The sequence below is a fragment of the Zingiber officinale genome, chromosome 7A (assembly GCF_018446385.1).
Source record: "Zingiber officinale cultivar Zhangliang chromosome 7A, Zo_v1.1, whole genome shotgun sequence".
NCBI lineage: Eukaryota > Viridiplantae > Streptophyta > Magnoliopsida > Zingiberales > Zingiberaceae > Zingiber > Zingiber officinale.
The window spans coordinates 62,143,557-62,171,444 of record NC_055998.1 but is presented as its reverse complement, the minus strand read 5'-3'; positions in this window follow the sequence as shown (position 1 = coordinate 62,171,444).

Here is a 27,888-nt window from a genome sequence, read left to right as displayed (position 1 = left end):
CCTAGCCATGCTTATCTTCATTAAATAACAATAAATTATCGTTATTTCTATCCAGGCTAAAATAAGATCGTTATTATTCCTATCCTACCTTCATGCATACCTAAACTAGAACTGTGACTTAACATCATAATAAAAAAAACAAAATAAAAAATCATGCATAATATTAAAGCATCATAGAAGAATTAATTTAAGCATATAGATTCTTACTTGGAGCGGCAGGATGGAGGCTTGACATGTGTGTAGTGAAAAGGCTAAACCTCGCTCTGATACCAAACTGTAACGCCCCGCCCCTTCTTGCTTAAGCTGACGGGGGTTACTTATCTTTTCTTCTTAAAACAGCGGAAGTCTTATCTATAGTATAATTTTTTTTCTTTAAAACTTTTTCTTTACTTTTCAAATCATCATCATTAACTACCTATCATATGAGTCACATAACATGCTTAACGTAAATTTGAACCATAATACTAAAGAGTATGATGAAATGTCATAGAGTCATAAAAGAACGACATAAACATAATTCTTATTGACTAGAAGCAAGTCTTTCTCTTTAGCGGAGTCACTACTACACACGTCCTTCTTGCCCCCTCCTGCTGCTCCCTTAGTACATCCATTCTTTGCCCTTATCTGTGGTATAAGGAAAGTAAGCTGTGAGCACTCAAGGCTCAGTAAGATCCTTTCCTACTCACAAAACCGTATAGCATAAATAAAATTCCAAGGCATAAAGCATAAAGACAACTCATCATATCATGTATAGAAGCATCATAACATAACATAATCGTAAAGTTCATCCTAACATAACATAACATAATCATAAGCATTATGACATATCATGATAAAATCATAAGGTGCATTCTAACATAACATAATCATGATCATAACATATCATAACATAATCATAAAGTTCATCTTAACATAACATATCATAATCATAAGCATCATGGTATATCGTAACATAATCATAAAGTGTTATGCGAGATGACTTTCAAAAACATGATTCATGCAATAATATATGCAACATGTCCTTTGAAAACTTATTACTTACATACTTAAACATAATCATAACATGATTAGGGCCCCGGCTTGTACCACATACATAAATGCGCGCGTCCTATGTAGGTCCAAGGTAGCAAGTCTTGAACCCTACAAGGCATACATACTAGGCTCATTTCTTAGTCCATCGACCTAGGGGCACTTAGGAGACCATCCCTAACGAGGCCCGTTTCTTAGTCCATCGACCCCGGGGCGCTTATGGAGCCCACCCTTAGTACAAGCCATATAAAATAAAGTAGCATGTCATACATATCATGGTTCTTATTATTTTATGCACATCATATTTCTTATCATATCATACCATATAGAATTTGGGCACACAGCTCATCATAATGGTATGTAAAATTTGGGCACACAGCACATCATAAATACATGCATAGTTTGGGCACACAGCTCATCATAAATAGCATGCATAATTTGGGCACACAGCTCATCATAAATATCATGCATAAATTGGTGCACACAGCTCATCATAAATAGCATGCATAACTTGGGCACATAGCACAGCATAAAGGTTACCATCATACATAGATCATAAGTGCACATAATTAAACATAGAAACATAGCAAGTTCTTACCACATTATAAAACATTGCATGTGAGATACATGGAAATCATATTTAGATTTCTAACCCTAATGTCATATAATGGCCGAAACATATAGTTGTGTCTTAGGTTAGAAATCAACATACAAGCATGTGAACCCTAAACTAATATCATATCATATGCCATAAGAAAACATCATAAGCATGTTTAGGTTAGGTTTTAGGTTTCCTAAGCTTATAAACTTATCATGGCCGAATCTTATCAAGCATTACATGGGTTAAAATCAGCATTCAAGCATGTGAACCCTAAACAAATTTCATAGCAAATATTACAAGAAACATCATGAGCATAATTAGGTTAAGTTCTAAGTTTCCTAGGCCCTTAAACTTGTTGTGGCCGAAACCTTCAAGGCTTGGAACTAGGTTTCAAGTGTCATAACAACATGGAAAACCCTAAACCAATTTCATAGCAATTATTACAAGGAACAACATGAGCATAATTAGGTTAGGTTCCAAGTTTCCTAGGCCCTTAAACTTATTGTGGCCGAAACCTTCAAGGCTTGAATCTAGGGTTCAAGTGTCATAAAAGCATGAGAACCCTAAACAAATTTCATAGCAATTATTACAAGGAATAACATGAGCATAATTAGGTTGGGTTCCAAGTTTCCTAGGCCCTTAAACTTATTGTGGCCGAAACCTTCAAGGCTTGAATCTAGGGTTCAAGTGTCATAAAAGCATGAGAACCCTAAACAAATTTCATAGCAATTATTACAAGGAATAACATGAGCATAATTAGGTTGGGTTCCAAGTTTCCTAGGCCCTTAAACTTATTGTGGCCGAAACCTTCAAGGCTTGAATCTAGGGTTCAAGTGTCATAAAAGCATGAGAACCCTAAACAAATTTCATAGCAATTATTATAAGGAATAACATGAGCATAATTAGGTTAGATTCTAAGTTTTCTAGGCCCTTAAACATGTTGTGGCCAAAAGTTCATGGAGCATGGAAACAAGTTCTAACCTCACTACAACATGAATATGTCATATTAATTTCATAACTTGTCTTAAGGAGGATCATGGCATAATTAGTTTAGGTTTAACAATTTCTCTAGGCCCCTAATCTTATCATGGCCGAATACTTGGGAGCATGGAATAAAATTTATTCATCATATAGGCATGAGCATATCATGTTAACAACTTTCTCATCGTGAAGTACTTATCATAAAACAAAAAGGAGCATGCTTGGTTTGAGTCTTAATTTTCCTATCTCCTTGTTCATGTTTGGCCGAGAGTCTAAGGTATGACTCTAAATTCCAATCAAACATTCTAGCATAAGAACATTAAGTAAATCCCTACCTTAAGGTACATGTCACAAGAAGCATATTGAGCATGTTAAAATTTAGGTCTTTATATTCCTAGGTCCTTCTTTTTGGTCTTGTCTTGGCCGAAATTTTTCATGAAGTTAACTTGGGTTTTTATGTAACCAAATCTCATAGAAAACACACAAGCTATTGTACCACAAGTGAGGGAAACTTACATCCTTTCGCTTGTGGTTTTTCTTAAGAAGAAAAGTATCCTAAGTGCCAAGGAAGGAGAGAGCTTCTTCTTCTTGTACCTCCTTTTGCTTCTCTTGCTTGGAAGGGATAGATCTTGAAGGTTTCCTCTCTAAATTTAGTTTTCTTGAAGAGGAACTTAGCTTAGCTTTCGGAATAAGGAGAGGGAAGGGGTTCTTGGTTCGGTGAAGAATGAGGAAGGAGAAAGAAGGAGGAAGAAAAGAAATTTAATCTCTTGTTTTTCTTCTCCCAATCTATTTATTCCTTTGCCAATGAAACATGTCTTCATTCATTCCCTCAACTCCTCTTTTTCCCCACTCCTTTAATTCCCACGAAAATAGAGAGAGGGAGGGAAGTAGGCAACTTACCTTTGGCTTGCTTCTTCTCTTAACCAAGAGGAAGAGGAGGTAAGCCACTTGGTTTTCTCTTGCTCTTTTGTTTAGTTTTCTTTTATTTTCTTCTCACCTTTAACTAAAATTCCATTCTTTTCTATCCATATATTATTCATTATCCTAGTGGTTGTCATACAATCAATTTATTTCCATTATTTGTGGGAGGTTCAAGGTTCAATCCTTGACCTCTCCTCTTCTTATTTATTTTTGTTTCTATTTTCCCTTTTCTCTTATTCTTTTTATTTCTATGCTCTAAAGAAAATATTACTCATATACTTATCTTAAAATTTCGTGGGTGTTACAACAATTTCCATTCTTTTCTATTCATATATCATTCATGACTCTAGTGGTTATCATACACCAATTTAGCTTTATCTATTATAAGGGGTTCATGGTTCAAGCCTTAACTTCTCTTTCTTTTTATTTCTTTTTGATTCTATTTCCATTTCCCTTTTATTCTAAAAGAGAATACCCATATGTATAGCTTAAATATTTCATGGGTGTTACATACATCCCAACGGCTCGATACCAGTCGACTGCTAAAACTTGCAGTCGACTGGTGCAGTCGACTGATCCGCACTGACCGAACGAACAGAATCATTCTGTTCACACCCAGTCGACTGCACCAATCGACTATTAAAACATGCAGTCGACTGCTACAGTACTACTACAGTACTACTATAGTAATGCTTAAGTACTGCTCCGGTACTACTACAGTGCTGCTACAGTAAAACCCTAAAATTAGGATTTTACTCCGAGTACAATCTCTCGTGCACTCGTACCCTCACCCTTATGACTCACTTGGCACTTCTTTGCAGCCTTGACCTCTTGCCTTCAAGCCTACTTCCTTTGGCTCTCGTCCCTCGGATGCATTCAAGCCCGCGGCTCGTCCCAATGTCATCCTTCGTGTATGCCTCGAAGTCGCTTCCCTCGGCCCTTGTCCTGCTGCCCTGTCCACGGTCCCTCGGATGCTCCATCCTTCACCGGACCCGAAGCCATCAACCTGAGTCACATGTGTATCCTGTAAACCTGCACAACTCAAATACACATATCAAATACAAGGGTGAACCTAACTTAAACCCTTTGCCCAAACACCAAAACACATGGTCGCACGGACCATTGGGATTGCTCCAACAGGTTTTACCCATTTTATTTTGTCAACCTAACTTTATGACAAATAAAATTACCTCAAACACCGTGAATTTTGTATGCCACGTTAGTGTGGACGTATACAAATTTAGGCATTTGTAAGATGGGATTTTACCTAGCTTTATGACAAATTAATAGTTGGTATTCCTTTGGTCACACAAATAATAACAGTGACTCCGTTGGGGAGGATACTATTAAATGCGCCTAAGTGTATACCATTACTTGATTGCTTATAGAATTGTGCTCCTTCACCTAGAGAAGATCACACAAATCTAAATAGTTTCCTATAATTACCCATAAAGAAAGTTTGATCTAGTGATCTGCAATCAAACTCATCCGTTGTGGAGGAAGGTACTCAGAGCCAACATGCAAGTTTGAATGCATCACCTATAAACCAGTAATTATAAAGGAAGTTTGATCTAGTGATCCGCAAACTAACTCATCTGTTGTGGAGGAAGGCACTCAGAGCCGACACGTAAGTTTGAATGCATCACCTACAAACCAGTAATCATTCATAAAGAAAGTCTGATCTAGTGATCTGTAAACAAACTCATCCGTTCTGGAGGAAGACACTCAGAGCCAACACACAAGTTTGTTTACATCACTTACAAACCAGTAATAGAGACCATGGAATTTATTTACTAATCCCTCTCCCACTTAGTTATTTAAGGTGAGGAATTTTAACTATGCAAGCATTCATCACATGCACACACACATTACAATAAATAAAAGTAATAAATATGGAAATTAATTTTTCAACTATTATGACTTCTTCCATCACTGTCCTCCATGTACTGCCAGCCCTAGGGTTCATGTCGTCGGGTCCATCGAGCTTCCTTTTCTGCTATGCCTCTGGTCCTCCAATAGTATCATGCCTTGCAAGGATACGATCCGCGACAAAAATAGAATTTTACATATATCGATCCTATATTCCACAAGGAAATGTACATAATGTCTAGATCGAACAAAAAATGTAAAATCCTAGGGCTAATACAGCTCCTGCTGTATTTAATAAATACAATCATGCACACACATAAAATGTCCTTGACATGTCCAAGGGTCCAATCACACACAATCACATTAAGCCATAATAGTTGGAGTCTACAACCACAGAGTTAGCATATCCTACTATTATCCTGCCTAAAATATATTTGACATGTGCATAATTAAACTGAAAACCAAACACACAGAGGCAAACCCTAGCTCTGATACCAGTTATTGGTTACTACTCGGAATATCGAACCGTTTCCCCTGTACAAAAATTTTGTACAAGTTCTGAACCTTTCCTAACAACCTATTATGTTCTTTAGAAATTAAATTTGGAATCGTAAATAGAACTTAACATTATTGATTCCAAATTTAACTTATCTGTTCTTAGAGGTTTAGACTTGGATCATAAATGATACTTAATATTATTGATCCAAATCCACCTATGTTACAAATTCGATTAAATATTTATTTCAGAGATCGGCTCTCAGGTCAAACATGGTGAGACACTAGGCCTTCTTGGGTATGGAATCATCTACCACTGCCTCAATAAAGCCTTTCAAAGAAATTCAATATTTAATCTTCTTATAGTAACCCTAGGTTTAACCATTGAGAACAATCGAATCATAAGATCGAAAAAACAAAAGAAACACAAATTCGAATCACAAATCGGAAACCTAGAATCACTAGTCTCTTGTGTTTGGTATTTCAAGATCTAAACAAAAGGATGAACTAGTTATGATGCGGAAACTAATAACTAGTTATACCCTTTTGTAGCTTATAGACCTCACAATCTTCTGTCGTATTCCTCTTCTTATCTCGGACGTCGTGTGGGCGACGATCTACCGAGACGAGAATCCACCCAAGCTTCCTTCTTCTCTTTGCAAGTTTTGGCCAATCAACAAACTCCTTGAGATGAAGAACTTCGGCCATCAACCAAGCTCCAAGGAATGCTAAGAAACAAAGCCTCCTATCTCTCCTTCTTCCTCTAGCAAAATCCGGCCACCACCAAGCTCCTTGAGATGAAGATGTCACCGGCCACACAAGGAAGAAGAATAGGAGAAAAGAGGAAGAGAGGGTCGGCCACACCACCAAGGAATAGAAGAGAGGAATACTAGATTATATGTTGTTGTGAGGTGAGGCACCTCTAACCTCTCTTTTATATTCCTTGGTCATGGCAAATAAGGAAATTTTTAATAAAAATTTCCTTATTCTCCTTGCCAATGAAAGGAAAGTTTAAAAAAATTTCCTCTTCTCAATCAATGTGGTCGGCCACCTCTAATCCTCCAAGTAAGGAAAGTTTTAAACACAAAATTAAAACTTCCTAATTTATTTCCTGAAATTTTAATATAAAAATTTCTCTTTAAAAAATTCCCTTCATGGTTGGTTATAAAAGGAAACTTTTATAAATTAAAATCTCTCTATTAAAATATGTGGATGATTACAATAAGGAAAGTTTTCTCAAAATTAAAATCTTCCCTTTCAATCTATAAATAAGGAAAGATATCAAATCTTTTCTTTTAATCTTCTGTAGAAACTATAAAAGGAAAGATTTAATTTTAAAACTTTCTTTTAAATCATGAGGATGGTTACAAAAAAGGAAAGTTTTATAAAAAAAATAAAATCTTCCTTTTAACTACAAAAAATGAAAGATATCAAACCTTTCACTTAATCTTTTGTAGAAAGCTATAAAAGGACAGATTTAAATTTTAAACTCTCTTTTAAAACCATGGCTTCCACATAAGAAAAGATTTTAAAAAATTAAAATCCTTTTATTGTGTTATGGCTGACCACCTAAGCTTGGGTTCAAGCTAGGGTCGGCCACCTCTTGAAACCAACTCACCTTGGTTTGGCTGGCCCTAGCTTGGGCTCCAAGCGAGGCTTGGCCGACCACCTTAAGGTGGGTAAGAAGGTGGGTATAATACTTTATAAATAAGAGGCTATGACAGGGATTGAGAAGAGGAATTAGTTTTGGTCTCCCGATGAACTTGAGCTTCCCGTGTTCACCCCGAACACCCAACTTGAGTTCATCAATAATAACTCATTCCACTAAAGAGTTATTATTGAACTACCGCACAAATCCCATATTACTATATGGGCTCCTTCTTATCATGAGTGTGTAAGTCTCCCTGTGTTTAAGATGTCGAATGCCCACTAATTAAATGAGTTACTGACAACTCATTTAATTAAAATCTAATTCCAAGAGTAGTACCACTCAACCTTATTGTCATGTCGGACTAAGTCCACCTGCAAGGTTTAACATGACAATCCTTATGACCTCCTCTTGGGGACATTATCAACTTAGATTACTAAGACAGTTTCATTCTATAATCAACAACACACCATATAAATAATACCATTTTCCAACTTATCAGGCCTATTGATTTATCGAACTAAATCACACCCTTTGATAAATCAAAGAAATGAATATTAAGTATATGTGCTTGTTATTATATCATGATTAAGAGCACACACTTTCATAATAACAAAGGTCTTGTTCTTTTATTGAGTCAGTATAAAAAGAACTTACCTTAAATGATCCAGCTCAATACACTCTGAGTGTACTAGTGTAATTTTATAGTCAAGATAAATTAATACCAAATTACACTACGACTATTCCAATGGTTTATTACTATCCATCTTAGTCGTGAGCAACTATTTATAATTTATAAAGAATTGATAACATGATCTTCTGTGTGTGACACTACACACCATGTTATCTACAATATAAATTAATTGAACAACTACACTTAGCTTATAAATATAGATATTTGACCAATATGATTCTTATTTCTAAGTAAATGTTTATACAAAAAGCTAGGCTTTTAGTATACATTCCAACAAATTCGAGGTGAAGCAGACTCGTGGACTTGAAGAAGGTTCAGCGCGATCTTTAGTTAAAGGCAGGTACTTCTTCCTTGGCCTTTATAGTTCTTTGAACTTAGTGCATGGATTATCTTATGGATTAGGATGCTTTTTCTTGACTCCACTCGTATTTTATCATGCTTGATACTTATTTTATCTTTGAGATGATCTATTATTATCTATACAATCTCATCTTTAGTTATTCTTACTTTGTATTGTACACATATGGTGTGTATTATAGGAGTTATCATGTTGACTATGCATATGCTGGTGTGCATATGTGTTTAGGTATTGCTATATACTATATATGTTGTTGGTAGACACATGTTGGATCTTTTCATGCATATAGATATATATATGTTTAATTGGTCATGTTTTTGGATATATGTATATTGAATGTGCACACATGTTTGATGTGTTTTATTAGAGGAGTATGTTGATTATACTCAGGTTGTATGTACATACATGTATGGTGAGTATTATTAGAGGTATCTTGTTGATTAAATCTGTGTTATGGTATGTGTATATGTGTTTGGTGTATTATTGGATGTATCTTGTTGATTATATCTATTTTGTATAAGCACTCATGTCTATTATATTTTATTGGAAGTATTATGTTGATGATACTCATGGTGTATATGCATATATGTTAGGTGAGTATTATTGGAGGTGTATTGTCGATTATATCTACATTGATATGTACACATGTGTTCGATGTGTATTGTTGGAGGTATCATGTTGATTATACCTGAGTTGTGTGTGCGTCGAGTGTATTTGGAGGTATCATATTGATTATACCTATGTTGTGTGTGCATATGGTGTTTACTATTAGAGGATCATGTTGATCATACCTATGTTGTGTGTGCATATGGTGTTTACTATTAGAGGATCATGTTGATCATACCTATGTTGTGTGTGCTCACGTGCCTGTTGTGTGTGCCTGTGTGTTGGGAGTATTATTGGTAGTATCATGATGATTCTACTTATGTTGAGTGTCTACATTGTGTCGTTGTCTGTATATCTTGTCAATTTAGTCTCCTACGAGTGGGTGACTAACTATGATGTTGAGAGAGTTGATAGTGACCTGTCAACTAATTCTCCTATTAGTCAGAGACCTACTACGATGTTAAGATAGTTGATAGTGATTGTGATATGTATACCCTGTCAATTAAGTCTCCTACGAGTGGATGACTGATTATGATGTTGAGAGAGTTGACAGTGACCTGTCAACTAATTCTCCTACTGGTGAGTGACCCACTAGGATGTTGAGAGAGTTGATAGTGGATTTGATGTTAGTTAGAGTCCTAGAGCCAATCATTTGATGATTGTTGTATAGACTTATTGTATTATATTCTTGTATATAAATAAAGGCATTTGTTTTTGGTTATTATACTTACTTGTATTGGTGTCAAATAACTAAGTATAATAGCATCCTTGAGTAGAAGGTTCTTACCTATATCAATTAATTGGTTAAATCGATAGTGAGATGATATAGGGAACACTACTCTTAATCATTCCTAGTCGAGTATTAACATTCAGGGACAATGTTAATACGACGAGACTAGCATGTAGGTCAACTCGATGACTTGATCTCACAAGTCATGGATATAGAGATATCAAGTTGACATATGGGTATGCATTAGAGAATGTATACTAAATGACCCGCCATGAAAAAGTATCATGGATCGTTATATGAGTGTCATATACTTTCTCATGTGGCTATTAGTATGACTACTAGTCGTTGGACCTGAAGTCACCATGGTTCCCTACATAAGGAGTTATGTACTTTGACTTCGTCAAACGTCACCCGTAACTGGGTGGACTATAAAGGCGATTACTGGGTATGTAACAAATTATGCGGAGGGATGTGAGTGATGTAGATGGGATCTATCCCTCCTATATGACGGGAGTGACATCGATATTCTTGATAGAGTGAGACCACGAAGTGCATGGCCATGCCCAAATGAGTCAATATGAGATATTGAGCTCATTTGATTGAGTGAGTCTACTTGGAGTTCAAGATTTAGATTGATTAGAGGATGACACGGTCTATGCCTCATATTGATCAATCTAGATGAGAAGGACAATGTCATATATTGTGAGGAGTCACAATTAGTAGTCACAAGGTGATGTTGGATCTCAACATTCTTGTAACTTGGGTAGTAATGATGTGTTGCTAGATACCGCTCATTACTTATGCTTCTAAATGAATTTAGGAGCATTGCCAATGTTACAAGAACCTATAGGGTCACACACAAAGGGCAATTAGATGGAGATTAGGTTAATTTGATGAATCAAATTGGATTAAGAGTAATCCAAATTGAGCTAATTGAGTTGGACTCAATTTGGTTCATGTGTTAATTGAGTCTAATTTGAACTTAGACTCATTAAATTAATTTAATTCAATGAATAGAGATTCATTAAATTAAAATTGACTTGAACCAATGGTTAGATTAGATCAGCCAAGGGAGAGAAGTGGTCAAGTTTGACTTGACTTGAGAGGAAGATGAAGGGTCAAGTTTGACTTGACCATTTGCCACCTCATTAGTGAGTTGGCATTAAGTGGGCTTATGATGATGTGCCACATCATCAAGACCACTTCATGGTGTGCCACCTCATGAGGGAGATCAAGAGTTTTTTACTCTTGAAATTCCATGGAGTATATAACCACTCACTTGAAGGTGGTCGGCCACGTTTTGTGGAGTTCCAATCTTGAATTGATTTTTCATTCAAGTGTTCTTCTTCCTCAAGCTCTTCTCTTCTCTCCCTCTCCTCCCTTGGTCGAACCCTAAAAAGGTGATAGCACACCTTTTTGTTGTTGGTGCGGGAAGCATCCGACGATCGAACCCAAGTTTTGATAATGGCAAAGGGTTCAAAGTTAAGTCTTGTTGTTATCTAACATGTTGAATGAGTGTTTCAGGAAAGTCCTAACTGCGGTTAGGCAGATGAAAACCCTAGGGGGTGGTAACCCTAGGTCCTAGGGGGCGGTAACCCTAGGTGGAGAAAAGTCCTAGCTGCGGTTAGGCAAAGGGAAAACCCTAGGGGGCGGTAACCCTAGGTCATACGGGGTGGTAACCCTATGCGGAAAGTCTTGGCAGGTCGAAGGCTTCAGGCAAAAGTCCTAGGGGGTGGTAACCCTAGGTGGAAAGTCCTGGTGTCGCGAACCAGGTGAAAGACTGGACTAGCCGGGAAGCGGATGTCCAGCAGAAAGTCCGGAAGCGTCGAGTGCTCAGCAAAAGTCCAATCGATCTGGAGGATCGCACTGGCAGCAGGTAAATCTCCTGAGTGGAGTAGGTGAGGACGCGTTCCCCGTAGAGGGAACAGTAGGGGTCGGGTCGACCTAGGATTTTCGGACGGAAATCCGAAGTCAGACCAGGATAGTCTAATGACTATCGATAATATTTTGTTACCTTATTTATGGCTTTATGTGCTAACCTTGTGTTGCAGGATATTGTTTTGGACTAACATGTCTTGCAGGTACAAAATAATAAAGTCTTTCCTCGGATGAACAGTGTCCGAGGCGCCTCCATGGAGCTTGGAGGCGCCTCGGGTGTAAAGCTGGAGCTGGCTGCAAAGCACCTTGGGAGGCTCCTTGAAGGAGTCATAAGGCACCTTGGAAGGCGCCTTGAATGGGGCATAAGGTGCCTTGAGCAGATGAACTTCGACCAGTTCAAGTTTGATCCACGCGGGTGACTCGGCACTATGGAGGCGCCTTCGGAGGCTTCCAAGGCGCCTTGAACACCCTTTATAAGGGGGTTTCGAGCAGCACCTCAATTCATCTTATTACAAGTGATTCTCTTGCCACGTGCTGCTCCAAAAGACGTTTCGAAGTGCTGCTACTCGTGCCCGACGACCCAGTGCTCCGAGATCTCCTTTTCGTCGTCGGTATAGATTTATTTAACGCACTTATTGTAATACTTAGTTTGTAATAATCGTGCTTATAGTTGTTGCCCATCGAAAGCGATCAAGGATCGCGGGCCTTCGAGTAGGAGTCGTCACAGGCTCCGAACGAAGTAAAATCCTTCGTGTCTGTGTTTCATTATTTCATTTCCGCTGCTTTAATTTCTGAACGAGTTTTTTTTTTCGATTCCGATAATCGAACACAATAGCCGCGAGGGCTATTCACCCCCCCCCCTCTAGCGCGTTTCGATCCAACATTTGTTTGGTCTCTCCATCTCTTGCTTGTGTGGATACTCATAGAGGAGTGTCTACTTTGACACTCTTGAGATCCGGTGAACTTTGGACGAGCGGGATTAAGCGAAGGGCTTTGCATCAAGGGTAAAGCTCTTCTCCTTTGTAGATCTAGTTTAGATCTAGGTTAGAAAACTCATACTCGAAGTTTTATGAAATTTTAATCTTCGCACGGATCCGTGGCATGGGAATTTCAGGGGTTTCCGCAATGCAAAAAAGTGGTTTTTGCGGCCCGAAAAATCCAACAGTGGTATCAGAGCCACGTGCGAAGCGAGTATGAGTTTTAATTTGTATTTTTATGAAAATTATAGATCTGTAACTTTCTATGAATTTATGATTTTTGGTATTTTTATGGGTATTTTTCTCGTAGAAGCGAAGCACAAGTGTTTAGACACTTGTAGGCTTCGACTACCGAGAAAATATTTCCAAAACGGCAAGGTTTCACCCCAAATCATTTTGTGACAGCGGTCTAAGGCACTGTAGGATCGCTTAGGAACACTCGCGATGGTTATATCGCGGGTAGGGGTGCTGCCCCTGACCCCACAAGGGGATTCGTTCCGCGATTGTGCCCGAAAATCGCTAAACGGGATCGTTAGGAATTTTTACTCATAAAAATTGTAAAAATTGTAAGAAAAATTACAGAAATTTATAGAAATTACATAATTTAGAATTATGTATTATTTTGTAATGGTCATGGCCCAAAAGACCCAATTAGATTAGAAATTTGTGTTGTAATTCATATTATGGCCTGCGTGCCATTTTCTGTGATGTGCGTGTTGTATATGATACGCGACCTGCGCGTCGTGCCTTTCCTATTTTTATATTTCTGTTGTAAATAGTTTAGACTCGAATGTAACTCAAGTTTCACCTTTGTAATGTACAAATTGGAGTGGTGGAAGATCCACTCGAGACGGAGTTACGAGGAGGGCGCGAGCAACACAAAGTGGTCAAAGGAAGGAGCTTGAGAAGCTGTTGACCTTAGGTTGACCATCCGATCTTCTCATTGGCTTGAGAAGATCATAGTAGGGCCATGACTAATCACAAAATATTTAATTAATTGCTTGTGTGTGTATATGTGATGCATACTAGAATAATAATTAATTAGCGCCTTAACGATAAGATTAGATCTAAATTGCGTACATGATGCGCCCTAACGATTAGATTAGATCTAAATCGCGTATATGATACACCTCGTCGATTAGATTAGATCTCATCGCGTCAACTCGTAATGCCTACCATGCCGTGATACCTATCACTACCTCGATCACATGTTGTTGTTGAATCTGCCAAAGCAGAGCAACACATATTATCTTGGTAGAGTACGGAGGGACAATCTTGGTCCTGCCTATCAACGCATGGGTGAGTACAACTCAATTAGATTGAGTAACTAGTTAACTCAATTAGATCGAGTTCAACTATAGGCATTTTCCAATGGTTGGTAGATAGGTCAAAATCACGTTTATATTAACTCTTAGGCGTATTAGCCAAAGCTAACTCAAGTTTTAATATAAATGCGGATCTTGATCCTATAAACAAGAGTTGCATAGAGATGTAATTGGTAATTAGTTACCTACCGATCATACTAAGTCTTGGGCGATTTAGCCAAAGCTAACTCAAGGCGTAGTATGATGTGGATCTTGTCCCACATGAATTATAGAATTCAGTGGGAGCATCATTTAATTAAAAGGCCTAATTAAATGATTAATAGAATATGATATTTATTTTTCTGCATTTTTCTGTTGTAGATAACCATGACGTCAAATACGAACTCTTTCTCCCTGCGTTCCATGCTTGAGAAGGACAAGCTCAACGGAGCAAATTTCCTAGACTGGTACAGGAACCTGAGAATCGTTCTCACACAAGAACGTAAACTGTACGTTCTGGAGCAGCCCATTCCGGAGGCACCTCCTGCCACTGCCACGCGAGCTGACCGTGATGCTTACAAGAAGCATCAAGATGACGCATTAGATGTGTCATGTCTTATGCTCGCGACCATGAACTATGAGCTTTAGAAGCAACACGAGTTGATGGGCGCTTATGATATGGTTGAACATTTTCGTCAACTATATCAAGGACAAGCGAGGCACGAGAGATTCGAGATCTCTAAGACACTGTTTCAGTGCAAGATGCAAGATGGGACTCTCGTAGGCTCATATGTACTCAAAATGATTGGGTACATAGAAAACCTACAGAGGTTGGGATTCCCACTTGGCCAAGAGCTGGCCACTGATCTGATCTTGCAATCCTTGCTAGATAGCTATAGTCAATTCGTTCTAAATTATAACATGAACGAAATTGACAAGCCACTGCCTGAGCTGCTTAGCATGTTAAGAACTACTGAGCTCAACCTTAAGAAGGTTAAGCCCAACTCCATTTTGATGGTGCAAAAGGGCAAAGGCAAGGGCAAGCCTAAAGGTAAGGGAAAGTCCCAAGCCAAGGGCAAAGGCAAGGCACTGAAACCCAAAGGAGGGGTCGCCAAGGATGCTACCTGCTTCCACTGCGGTCAGACCGGGCACTGGAAGAGGAACTACAAAGTTTACTTGGAAGATCTTAAGAAGAAGAAAAGTGAGACTTCCACTTCATGTATATATGTTATAGAAGTCAATCTATCTATTTCTTCATCATGGGTATTAGATATCGGATGTGCTTCTCACATTTGTACTAATGTGCAGGCACTGAGAAATAGCAGGGCATTGACAAAGGGCGAGGTGGACCTACGAGTAGGCAATGGAGCACGGGTTGCTGCTGTTGCTGTAGGAACTTATCATCTATCTCTGCCCTCTGGGCTTGTATTAGAATTAGATGAATGTTATTATGTTCCTGCTTTAACTAAGAACATCATATCAATTTCTTGTTTGGACAAGAAAGGTTTTTCATTTATAATAAAAAACAAATGTTGTTCAGTTTATTTAAATGATATGTTCTATTGTAGTGCACCTCCGATGAACGAACTCTATATTCTAGACCTTGAGAGCCCTATCTATAACATAAGTACCAAGAGGTTCAAGTCAAATGACATGAACCAAACCTATCTCTAGCACTGTCGCTTAGGTCATATAAATGACAAGCGCTTATCCCAACTCCATAAAGATGGTTTGCTGGACTCATTTGATTTTGAATCATATGAGACATGCGAGTCATGCCTACTAGGCAAGATGACCAAGACTCCCTTTAGTGGACACAGTGAGAGAGCGACTGACTTGTTAGGTCTTTTACATAGTGATGTATATGACCCTTTCAATGTCGCTGCTAGAGGTGGTTATAGGTACTTCATCACATTTACTGATGACTAAGTACATGTGCTTGTTATTATATCGGGATTAAGAGTACACACATTCATAATAACAGAGGTTCTGTTCTTTTATGCAGTCAGTATAAAAGGAACAACCTCAAATAGTCTTGCTCAATACACACATAGTGTACTAGTGTAATTTTATAGTCAAGATAAACTAATACCAAATTACACTACAACCATTCTAATGGTTTGTCCCAATCCATCTTGGTTGTGAGCTACTATTTATAATTTATAAGGAATAAATAAAATGATCTTCTGTGTGACACCACACACTATGTTATCTACAATATAAATTAAATAGACAACTACATTTAACTAAATGCAGACATTTGACCAATGTGTTTCTTATTTCAAAATAAATGTTCATACAAAAAGCTAGGCTTTTAGTATACATCTTAACAATCTCCCACTTATACTAAAAGACTATGCTGCCATATATGCTGCCATACATCTGATTCCCATCCCCTCAACATGCCCATCAAAAGCTCTTGCGGGAAGGGCCTTAGTGAATGGATCTGCCAGGTTATCTTCTGATACAATCTTGGCGACAACAACTTCTCATCGCTTTATGATGTTTCCTATCAGGTGGTACTTGCGCTTAATGTGTTTACTTGCCTTATGGGCTCGTGGTGCCTTTGAGTTTGCTACTTCACCACTATTATCATAATAAATTATGATAATTTTGGGCAACCAAGAATCACATCTAAGTCTATCAAGAAGTTTCTGAGCCATACAACTTCTTTGGCTGCCTCAGAGGCTGCCACATACTCAGCTTCTATGGTGGAGTCCAAAACGTATTTCTTCTTAACACTCCTCCATGCTATGGCTCCACCTCCCAAAGTAAACACATACCCTAAGGTCAACTTACTATTGTCCCTATTTGATTGGAAGTCCGAATCTGTGTAACCCACAGGGAACAAATCATTTGCCTGGTAAACTAGCATATAATCTCTAGTCTTTTTTCAAGTACTTTAATATATGCTTTACGGTAGTCCAATGTCCTTGTCCTGGGTTACTTTGATATCTGCTAACCATGTCCACAGTAAAACAGATATATGGTCTCGTACATAGCATCGCATACATTAGGCTTCCTACAGCTGAATCATAAGGAACTACCTTCATGTCCTCTATTTCCTTTGATGTTTTAGGAGACATCTCTTTAGATAAAGGTACTCTATGCTGAAAAGGTAGAAAAACCTTTCTTAGAGTTTTGCATGCTAAAATGAGCTAGAATAGTATCGATGTATAAAGCTTGGGATAAGCACAACATTCTTTTCTTACGATCCCTTATTACTTTGATCCCAAGAATATGTCCACATTCTCCCAAATCCTTCATATCAAACTGCTTGGACAACCATACCTTTACGTCTAAGAACACTTTGACATTGTTGCCAATGAGCAAAATGTCATCTACGTATAGTACAAGAAATACCACCACGTTTCCGTCACTCTTCTTGTATACATAAGACTCATCCAGACATTGAATAAATCCATAAGACTGGATTACTTCATTTAATCAGATGTTCCAAGATCTTGAAGCTTGCTTTAGTCCATAGATAGATCGATTGAGCTTACATAATAGATGCTTTTTGTCCTTCGCAATGAATCCCTTTGGTTGCTTCATATGAATTTTTTCTTCAAGACTTCCATTAAGGAAAGCTGTCTTGACATCCATTTGCCAAATCTCATAATCTATATGAACGATAATAGATAAAAGAATCCAGATAGACTTAAGTATGACTACCGGCGAAAATGTTTCCTCATAATTGATTCCCTCTTTCAGAGTATACCTTTTTGCAACAAGCCTTACTTTGAAGGTTTCTACCTTCCCGTCTATCTCTCTTTTTCTTTTATAGACCCATTTAAATCCAATGGCTTTTACACCATTTGGTGGTTCTACAAACTCCCAGACCTGATTAGAGTACTTAGATTCTATTTCAGAGTTCATTGCACTTTGCCAAGATGCTGCATCTTTATCTTGGAGTACTTCATCATATGTCCAGGGATCAGTCTCATGTTCACCTGGGATCAAGTGCGAAGATTCTCCCAAAAACATGAATCTATCAGGTTGCCTAACAACCCTTCCACTACGACGAGGCACTACTTATAATTGTGCATTATTTGTGACACGTGTTGCAGTTTCTTGTGGTATCTTTGTTGGTGCGGGTAGCACTAACGGTCTAACCTAGGTTTTGATGAATGACAAATAGGTTAAGTTAGTTTTGTTGTTGTCTGACACTTTGATCAAGTGTGCAGGAGAAGTCCAGACAGGTCGACGGGCTGACCGGATATCTGGCACGAAGTCCAGCTAGGTCGACGGGCTGACCGGATAGCTGGCGAGAAGTCCAAGCGGGTCGATGGGCTGACCGGACGCTTGGCGAGAAGTCCAAGCGGGTCGACGGGCTGACCGGACGCTTGGCGAGAAGTCCAAGCGGGTCGACGGGCTGACCGGACGCTTGGCGAGAAGTCCAGTTAGGTCGACGGGCTGACCGGATAGCTGGCGAGAAGTCCAGACGGGTCGAAGAGCTGACCGGATGTCTGGCAGGTAAGTAAGGTAAGTCACTGGAGGGGAGTGACTGTGAGGACGCGTTCCCGGGAAGGGGACATTAGGCGTGGATCAGGCTTAGATCCATTTCGGATGTCTAAGTCGAGATCATGACTAGATTCCGGTCTCGGAAAGACGGAATCTAAGTCATACTCTTTTTATCCATCTGTTGAACTTTAACTGTGCTAACAATCTATTTTACAGGATGTATATTTGCCTCAGACTAACTTTGTTTTGCAGGAAAAGGGAGTTTTCTGGAACAAGGTGGTCCGGGCGCCCGGAGGGGATCCGGGCGCCCGGAGGTCTGGGCGCCCGGAAGGGATCCGGGCGCCCGGAAGGGATCCGGGCGCCCGGAAGGCGAATTCTATCCAGCCAAGTCGTCGCCACGTGGAGCATCTCGGTTTGAGCAGCTACGTCACATTCCAGGCGCCCGGAAGGAATCCAGGCGCCCGGAACAGCATATAAAAGAAGCCCCAGGCAGGAGCTTCAGAATCAATCAATCAAGCTGGTCTTGCTGCTCGACGTTCAGTGCGACGCCAACAAAGCTCCGACACTACGCTCCGTTCTTTTCCCTTTTTGTCGATATTTGTTTTCAGTTTTCATTAGCATTCCCTGTACGGTTCTTTTGTAATCATCATTTCGAATTGCTAGTGATTGCCCAACGAAAGTGGTCAAGGACCACGGGCCTTCGAGTAGGAGTCGTCACAGGCTCCGAATGAAGTAAAACCATTGTGTCTATTTTACTTTTCCGCTGCGTTTATACTCGATATTTTCGAATCGATATTCACCCCCCCCCTCTATCGAATCTAACGGTCTTACAAGTGGTATTAGAGCAGGTACCGCTCTGATTTGGTGCAACCACCAATCAGGCTCTAATTATACAAAACCAACTCTAATTATACAAAAATCTTAAATTAAAGACCAATGATTTAGGGGGAGGCTCCAGAATAGCTGGCACCTCCAAAACTAACTTACCCGACAGGGTAACCCAAACAAACTAACCCGGTAGGGTAATTAGGATTAGTTAAAAAGAGACCAAGTTTAACTTGAATCATAGTACTGGTGAAGTTTTTGGATGATAGTACGTTAGGGAAGCTTGGGCATCGCATGTCTAGAAAGATATGGCTTCGATCTGGTGCATTTGGCCAAGTGGAACTGACCGAAGCTACCCTTAAATGGATCCTAACTAGTTAGACCAAGGTTTAATACTAAGCTCCGTGAATAGGACTATTCGGAAAACCTCGAAAGGTTGGCTACTTCTAATGACGTCCAAGTGACTCACCAAGCTTAGAAGTTTATCCAAAGAATGCCTATATGTTGAAACCAAAGCTAAACCTGAATCTAACAAAAGTTAAACCAAACTCTGTAATTAAATCTAATTCATCTCACAAAATTATAGGATTCCCTGATTGATAATCTAGATCGGGTGAGATGAATAAGGATTAAATTTATTTTTCAAATTAAATTAAAATTAATTAAAATTAAATTTTGAATTTCAAATTAAATTTAAATTTTGAATTAATTAAAAATTAAATTTCGAATTAAAACTAAATTAATTTTTTAAAAAAATTAATAATAAATTTACTTTAAAAATTATTTTAAAAATTAAACTAACTTTAAAAAATTATTTTAAAACAAAAATTAACTTTAAAAAATATTTTTAAAATTTAACTTTAAAAAATTTTATATTTAACTTAAAAATTTTATTCTAAACTTAAAAATTATTTTAAAATTATTTCCAAATTTTTTAAAAATTATTTTAAAAACTATTTTAAAAATCATTATAAAAACTTTAAAAAATTCTTTTAAAATTTATTCTAAAACATTTTAAAAATTATTTTAAAAATTTCTTTTAAAAATCATTTTAAAAATTTTAAAAAATTCTTTTAAAATTTATTCTAAAACATTTTAAAAATTATTTTAAAAAACTCTTTTAAAAATCATTTTAAAAACTTTAAAAATTCTTTTAAAACATTTTTAAAAAATTATTTTAAAAACTATTTTAAAAATCATTTTAAAAACTTTTAAAAATTATTTTAAAAAAAAGCTATTTTAAAAATCATTTTAAAAAATTTAAGAAAAAATTTTAAAAACTATTTTTAAACATTTTAAAAATTATTTAAAAAAAATCTCTTTTAAAAATCATTTTAAAAACTTTAAAAATTCTTTTAAAACATTTTAAAAATTATTTTAAAAACTATTTTAAAAATCATTTTAAAAACTATAAAAAATTCTTTTAAAAATTATTTTAAAACATTTTAAAAATTATTTTAAAAAAAACTCTTTTAAAAATCATTTTAAAAATTTTAAAAAATTCTTTTAAAACATTTTAAAAATTATTTTAAAAATTATTTTAAAAACTATTTTAAAAACTTTAAAAAATTATTTTAAAAATTATTTTAAAAATCATTTTAAAAACTTTTAAAAATTCTTTTTAAAATTCTTTTAAATCATTTTAAAAATTATTTTAAAAAACTCTTTTAAAAATCATTTTAAAAACTTTAAAAAATTCTTTTAAAAATTCTTTTAAAACATTTTAAAAATTATTTTAAAAAACTCTTTTAAAAATCATTTTAAAAACTTTAAAAAATTCTTTTTAAAATTCTTTTAAAACATTTTAAAAATTATTTTAAAAAACTCTTTTAAAAATCATTTTAAAAACTTTAAAAAATTCTTTTAAAAATTCTTTTAAAACATTTTAAAAATTATTTTAAAAAACTATTTTAAAATCATTTTAAAAACTTTAAAAAATTCTTTTAAAAATTATTTTAAAAAAAACTATTTTAAAAATCATTTTAAAAACTTTTAAAAATTCTTTTAAAAATTCTTTTAAAACATTTTAAAAATTATTTTCAAAAACTCTTTTAAAAATCATTTTCAAAAACTTTAAAAATTCTTTTAAAAATTCTTTTAAAACCTTTTAAAAATTATTGTTATTTTAAAAATTATTTTAACATAAAAATTATTTTAACTTAAAAATTATTTTTACTTAAAAATTATTTTAACTTAAAATTATTTTAATATAAAAATTATATTTTTAAATTATTTTAACTTAAAAATTATTTCAAAAATTATTTTAAAAACTTTTAAAAATCATTTAAAAACTATTTTAAAAATTATGTATCATTTTGAAAAATTCTTCTTATTTTTTCACTATAATAAAATTATTTTAACTTAAAAAAAATAGTAATAATAATAAATTATTTCTTTAGACTATTTTCACTTTAAAAATTATTATTTTGACTTTAAACTCATTTTTAATCTTAAACATCTTTTAACCTTAAAATTAATTTTTAATTTAACTTAACTGAAAATTAGATCTTAAATTAAAACTCATTAAAACTTAATTTAAACATTACTTTTCAACTTAATTTAACCTAACTGAAAATTAAAACTTAAAAATTTAACTTAAACTTAAAACTTAAAGCTAAATTAATCACTGATATTAATTTTAATCTAAAATCAAAACTGAATTGAACGTATATTAATTGTCATTAAATAATTATAAAAATCATTTTAAAATCCTGTTAGAAATCCCTTAAAAATAATAATTATTATAATTCTTTTAAATTCATTTAAAACTTAGACACCTAACTTAAAAACTTAAATTCCGTTAACTTTAACTTTAAACTTAATTATGTAATTAATAAGTAGAACTTAACTGTTTAAGTTTAACTTTATTTGAGAACTAAGCTTAATTTGATCAGAACCTAGGTTTAACCTTTTTAAAAATATTAAAATTACTCTAAGTCATTTTTCTTAATCAACCTTTAAAATATTAATTATTTTTATTAAAACATAATTAAAGTTTGACTTAAATTGAACCTTACTTAACCTTGTTGAATAACGAGTTTAACTTCAAATTACCACCAACTTTAAACTAAGTCAATCCAACTTAAAAGGAAGTAAATGAAAAGTTAAATTATAACTAACACCTTCATCAATTAATACAAAATTTAGATTATAGCAAAATTTAATCAATAAATTATTAATATTGATCAATTATTGAATTAATAACAACTCATCTTACTTAACATTACACTAAAGGTTAATTTATTTCAACTTAATCTAACATTAATTACGGTTAGTCAAATTTAAATGAACAATTTTATAAAGATAATTATACAATCGTCTAAAACACTTAGGTACAAAAATATGTTACGGTTGTAAAATTTTATATTAAGGGGAAGTAATAAATAAGGAGGATTAATAAATTAAAGGAGTATCAAATTAAGGGGGAGGTTTATTTTTTAATTATCTCCTTAAGTGTTATTTTTTAATCTTCTCTTTAAAATCTCCCTAGAAAATTCTACCTCAATTTAAATATATATATATATATATATATCTACTTTGAATATTTTTAGCAAATATTTTCAAATTTTAAGTGTCAAGTTCAGGGGGAGAAATTAATTAAAATTTTTTTTCTATTTTAAAACTAATTTATTCTTTGAACACTATTTTTCAAAAAAAAAGTTAAATTTATCTGAGTGTTTGCAAAATTGGAAGTTTAATCCCACCTAATTTTTAAACCTGATTTAAAAAGTTGACTATTGCAAATTTAAACTTATCCAGTTTTGTAACATATGCTTGAAAATTAAACTTAAACATTTATTTTGGCAAATTTAATCTTACTTGTTTAATTTTTCCTTTGTTTTGAAAAATTAAAGTTAAAAATTTACCTTTTTGAAAAGTAAATGTTACTTAAACTTGAAAAGAAAATTTGAAAAACCTGATTTAAAAATTTTACACGCTTGAAAAGTTAAACTTGATTAACTTTAAATTTATACTTTTCAAAATTCAACTTGTCTCCCCCAAGTCAACTTGATCTTTTTTTTCCTTGGATTTAAAAATTGTACTTGAATTTTGAACCAAACTCAGATATTCTTTTCAAGATTAACTGTGATTATTTTTTATAGTAAATCTACACTATGATTGTTTACCCTTACTTATTTTTTTGATGAATGCCAAAGGGGGAGAGTTAGGTGGTTAAGTTAGATAAACCAAATTGAAAATACTAAAACTACCTTTAAAACTGATGTACCTGTTTTTTTGCATTCTTTCACTAACTTAACCAGGTTGTCATTCCATCAAAAAGGGGGAGATTGTTGGTGCGGGTAGCACTAACGGTCTAACCTAGGTTTTGATGAATGACAAATAGGTTAAGTTAGTTTTGTTGTTGTCTAACACTTTGATCGAGTGTGCAGGAGAAGTCCAGACAGGTCGACGGGCTGACCGGATGTCTGGCACGAAGTCCAGCTAGGTCAACGGGCTGACCGGATAGCTGGCGAGAAGTCCAAGCGAGTCGACGGGCTGACCGGACGCTTGGCGAGAAGTCCAAGCGGGTCGACAGGCTGACCGGACGCTTGGCGAGAAGTCCAGCTAGGTCGACGGGCTGACCGGATAGCTGGCGAGAAGTCCAGACGGGTCGAAGGGCTGACCGGATGTTTAGCAGGTAAGTAAGGTAAGTCACTGGAGGGGAGTGACTGTGAGGACGCGTTCCCGGGAAGGGGACATTAGGCGTGGATCAGGCTTAGATCCATTTCGGATGTCTAAGTCGAGATCGTGACTAGATTCCGGTCTCGGAAAGACGGAATCTAAGTCATACTCTTTTTATCCATCTGTTGAACTTTAACTGTGCTAACAATCTGTTTTACAGGATGTATATTTGCCTCGGACTAACTTTGTTTTGCAGGAAAAGGGAGTTTTCTGGAACAAGGTGGTTCGGGCGCCCGGAGGGGATCCGAGCGCCCGGAAGGCGAATTCTATCCAGCCAAGTCGTCGCCACGTGGAGCATCTCGGTTTGAGCAGCTACGTCACATTCCAGGCGCCCGAAAGGAATCCATGCGCCCGGAACAGCAGCAGTAAGGTTATGGAGTGAGGTAAGGGTTTTGGTGTATGGATTGAGTTGGCATGCTCTTAATACATGTTGTTTTAGGTATGAATTGTTACATACATGATTGGTTATGGAGTGATTTAGGTACGCTTTGATACATGGTAAATTATAGTCATGTTTCGAATTTGATATTAGTTAGGTATGATCATTTTTGTTGTAGATGAATTATACTCGATAGTTAGGTTGATTAGGGTTTTACCCTAATTTAGCCTTAAGAATTTTATTTAGCCATTCCTTTGAATGTTAGCTAAATAAAAGTGTATATATGATGACATAGGACTTTGACGCGAGACGAGCATCTCGACGTCGAATTTGGACCGGATACGATCCCTTTATTGGAGGCGGGTACTTTGACTTTATGTCATTTGATATGCATAGTAATGTTTTTAACAAATAGCAACGATTGTGTTTTTCTTATTTGCTTCGGTTGATCACTACCCGATCTGTTACATGCTTGTTTGTTTATTTGTTATGCACATCATGTTAGTCCTTATCTGATTATACATGCTTATAGGGGTAATGACACAACCATGTTATATATTATGTTCAGGACCTAGGATTTTTGATACCTTATCTGATCTGTGTACCTTTGATTTGATTCATTGTCTATGGACACATTTTATATTTATACATGGATATCGCTATGTTGTTCAGGATATTGCCATGCTTAGTGTCATGCACCATTCGCATGATTGCATGCTGCGCGATAGTCTGCTCCATTATTGTTGAGCACATCGCTAGTTTCATCTCTGTCGGTGCTCCGTTGGTCCGCTCATGGGTAGTGTGACGCAGCGTAGTAGCACGTCAGTTTGGCTCTGTCGGTGCTCCGTTGGTATGCTCATGGGTAGTGTGACGCAGCGTGCTAGCACATCAGGGATCCCTCCCCGTCAGTGTGTACCGGGAGATGAGAGCATTGAGCTCCCCCATTTATGATTTGGCGTAGGAGGATAGGTGTACTCCGACAGCATCCCGTCCACTCGGTCACTCATCAGGAGTAGTGATATCAGAGTGCACGGTTGTCACAACCCTACCCACTCGATCTCACCATTGTGTGTGAGATGGCTGACTGGCGTCAGGGGTGATCGTGACATTAGCATCATATGCATGATGCATTTATTGCTTGTGTATGTTGCATTTACTTGCTGCATTTATATGGATGCATATGATTGACATACATACAGGATTTATGACACTTTCGGTCTGACGACCCTGTTGTACTTATACCCTGGTCCTGGTTAGTACAGTTTTCTCTTGCTTTATTCAGTTGCATTTATCCTTCTTGTATCAGGAGATTGTGCGCATGATTAGTGCTGGTTGTTATTTTCTTTATTTTGCATATCAGTTGATACCCGCTGAGTGTTGGACTCACACCCTCCTCCGTTGCTATTTTCAGGTTGATGCTGTCCGGAGAGTTCCAGTCGCTAGTCCCCTGAAGGTCCAGAGTTATTTGATCTTTTTGTTATGTCTCTTATTGCACTATCTGGACTTGTATTAGTTTACCTTATGGATACTGTCGATGAGCTTATTTGGATTTGTTTTACTACACGCCTGCCTAGACGGCAGAAGAGGTAAGTTGATTTTATCGTCGGATTTGAGCTTTTATGAGTGTAGTGGAGTAGGACATCAGTTTTGTGCTTTATGAGTATAGTTGAGTAGGGTTATTTTTGAGTCTTCTTATCATTGCTTCTTAGTTGTTCACTATTAAACTACGTGGATGTTGGATGAGTGATTGTTGTTTATTTATTGTTCCGGCCGTGTTGGCCGATGTATGTGTGGCCCTGGGGGCGATGTAGAAAGTTTCAGATTGTCCGTCGTACAGGGGAGATGTTGTCGAAATTTCTTCGGACAGGGACTCCTCCAGGGCGTGACAATTTATTTGGTATCAGAGCCAGGTTACGAGGCTTCTTTTTCATGTTTTGAATTCATGTTTTAGGTTTTCTCGATATGACTTTTTCGGATTTTGGGACCTGGCAGCGGCAGGACATCTCCGAGCTATAGGAGATATGTTGGTATATTGTTATCATACATTTCTATTGGTATATGCATTATTGTCTATTATAGTTATGACATGTATTAGTACTCTTTATTAGTTCCTGTTTAGTTGTTGTAGCATTTATTGCATGTGTTGGGTAGCAGATTGAGGCACATAATAGATCTTGTATTTTAGCGTAGTGAATAGTAGCTATATTTTATGTAGAACTAGTAAGGAACAACAAAATAATGAACTATAATTGCTTCACATAATTTATTGATAAACATTGATTCAAAGGGACTTTTAAAAGAACTTTATTATAAGTTTATTAATTTAGTACATTGTTGTCCAAAAGAATTGGAATATCCTAAATGATTGGGTTTCCTAAAGGTGTTGAGTTGGTTGAAGCTATTTTTGGTGTTTCCAATTTTCGTATATGTACACCACATTGCTGAAAAAAAAATTGCTTTGTAAGTATACACAACATTGTAGCAAAAATATGAATTATATATCTCATGCTCGTCTATATTTCACTACTGTGCTTTGATGATTGAGTATAGTAGGCTCTAAATGGTATAATGTGAGAACATAGGTTGACATTGCATGAACACGTTTGATAAATTCTACAGATGGACAACTTGAATCATCTGGATTTGGAGTATAAAGATAGGTTATATAGAGATACCAAAACAATTATACATGACATTTAAATTGATCATGTAGGATGACTATTTTATTAGAAGAACTAATTGAGACTAAGGTGAATATTAAAAGAACCTTGGATTGGCGTGTTAATTGTTGTGCCTAAAGAATTAGTCAAGGTTATGTTTGAGGATGAGTTATGCAGATTTGAAATTGAGTTATTGATTAAAGATAATTGTTCACCATAGATAATAGTGTAATCATGTAGTCTTGGTGATGTTGTATCTTACTAAACCTCAGCTACCTTCTAATTCCATCTGCTCGAGTTGTTTAGCTACCATTGTAGTATTGTTGACTTCCAAAACTTTGCATATTAGTGGAATAGACCAAGCTTGGAGATGGAAACATTGCCCATTTCACTTTGAAGCAATTAGACGTGGATGAGTAAATTGGATTCTCTTATTTTATGAGGGACAAAGTCTTGGGTTGTTAAAAGTTGAGAATTTTCTAAGTCCTTATTCCAATAATTATGGCTCATACAGAGAAATTGCATTTGAATTCACCTGGACCAACACGCTGAGTTTGATACTGCACTTCACATCAATAGAAGTGGAGATAAGGAATAGGATAAGTAATTCAATACAACAATTGGATAAATTGGGACACTAAGGCTACACATTGACCTACCAGATTTGGTTTTGATTACCTAGCACAAGAGATGCTATCTCGTTGACAATTGATGTAGTTTCTACACCTTAGAAGAACAAAGCAAGACTATAAAAGGAATAGAATTATTGAATTCTACTGCTGAGCA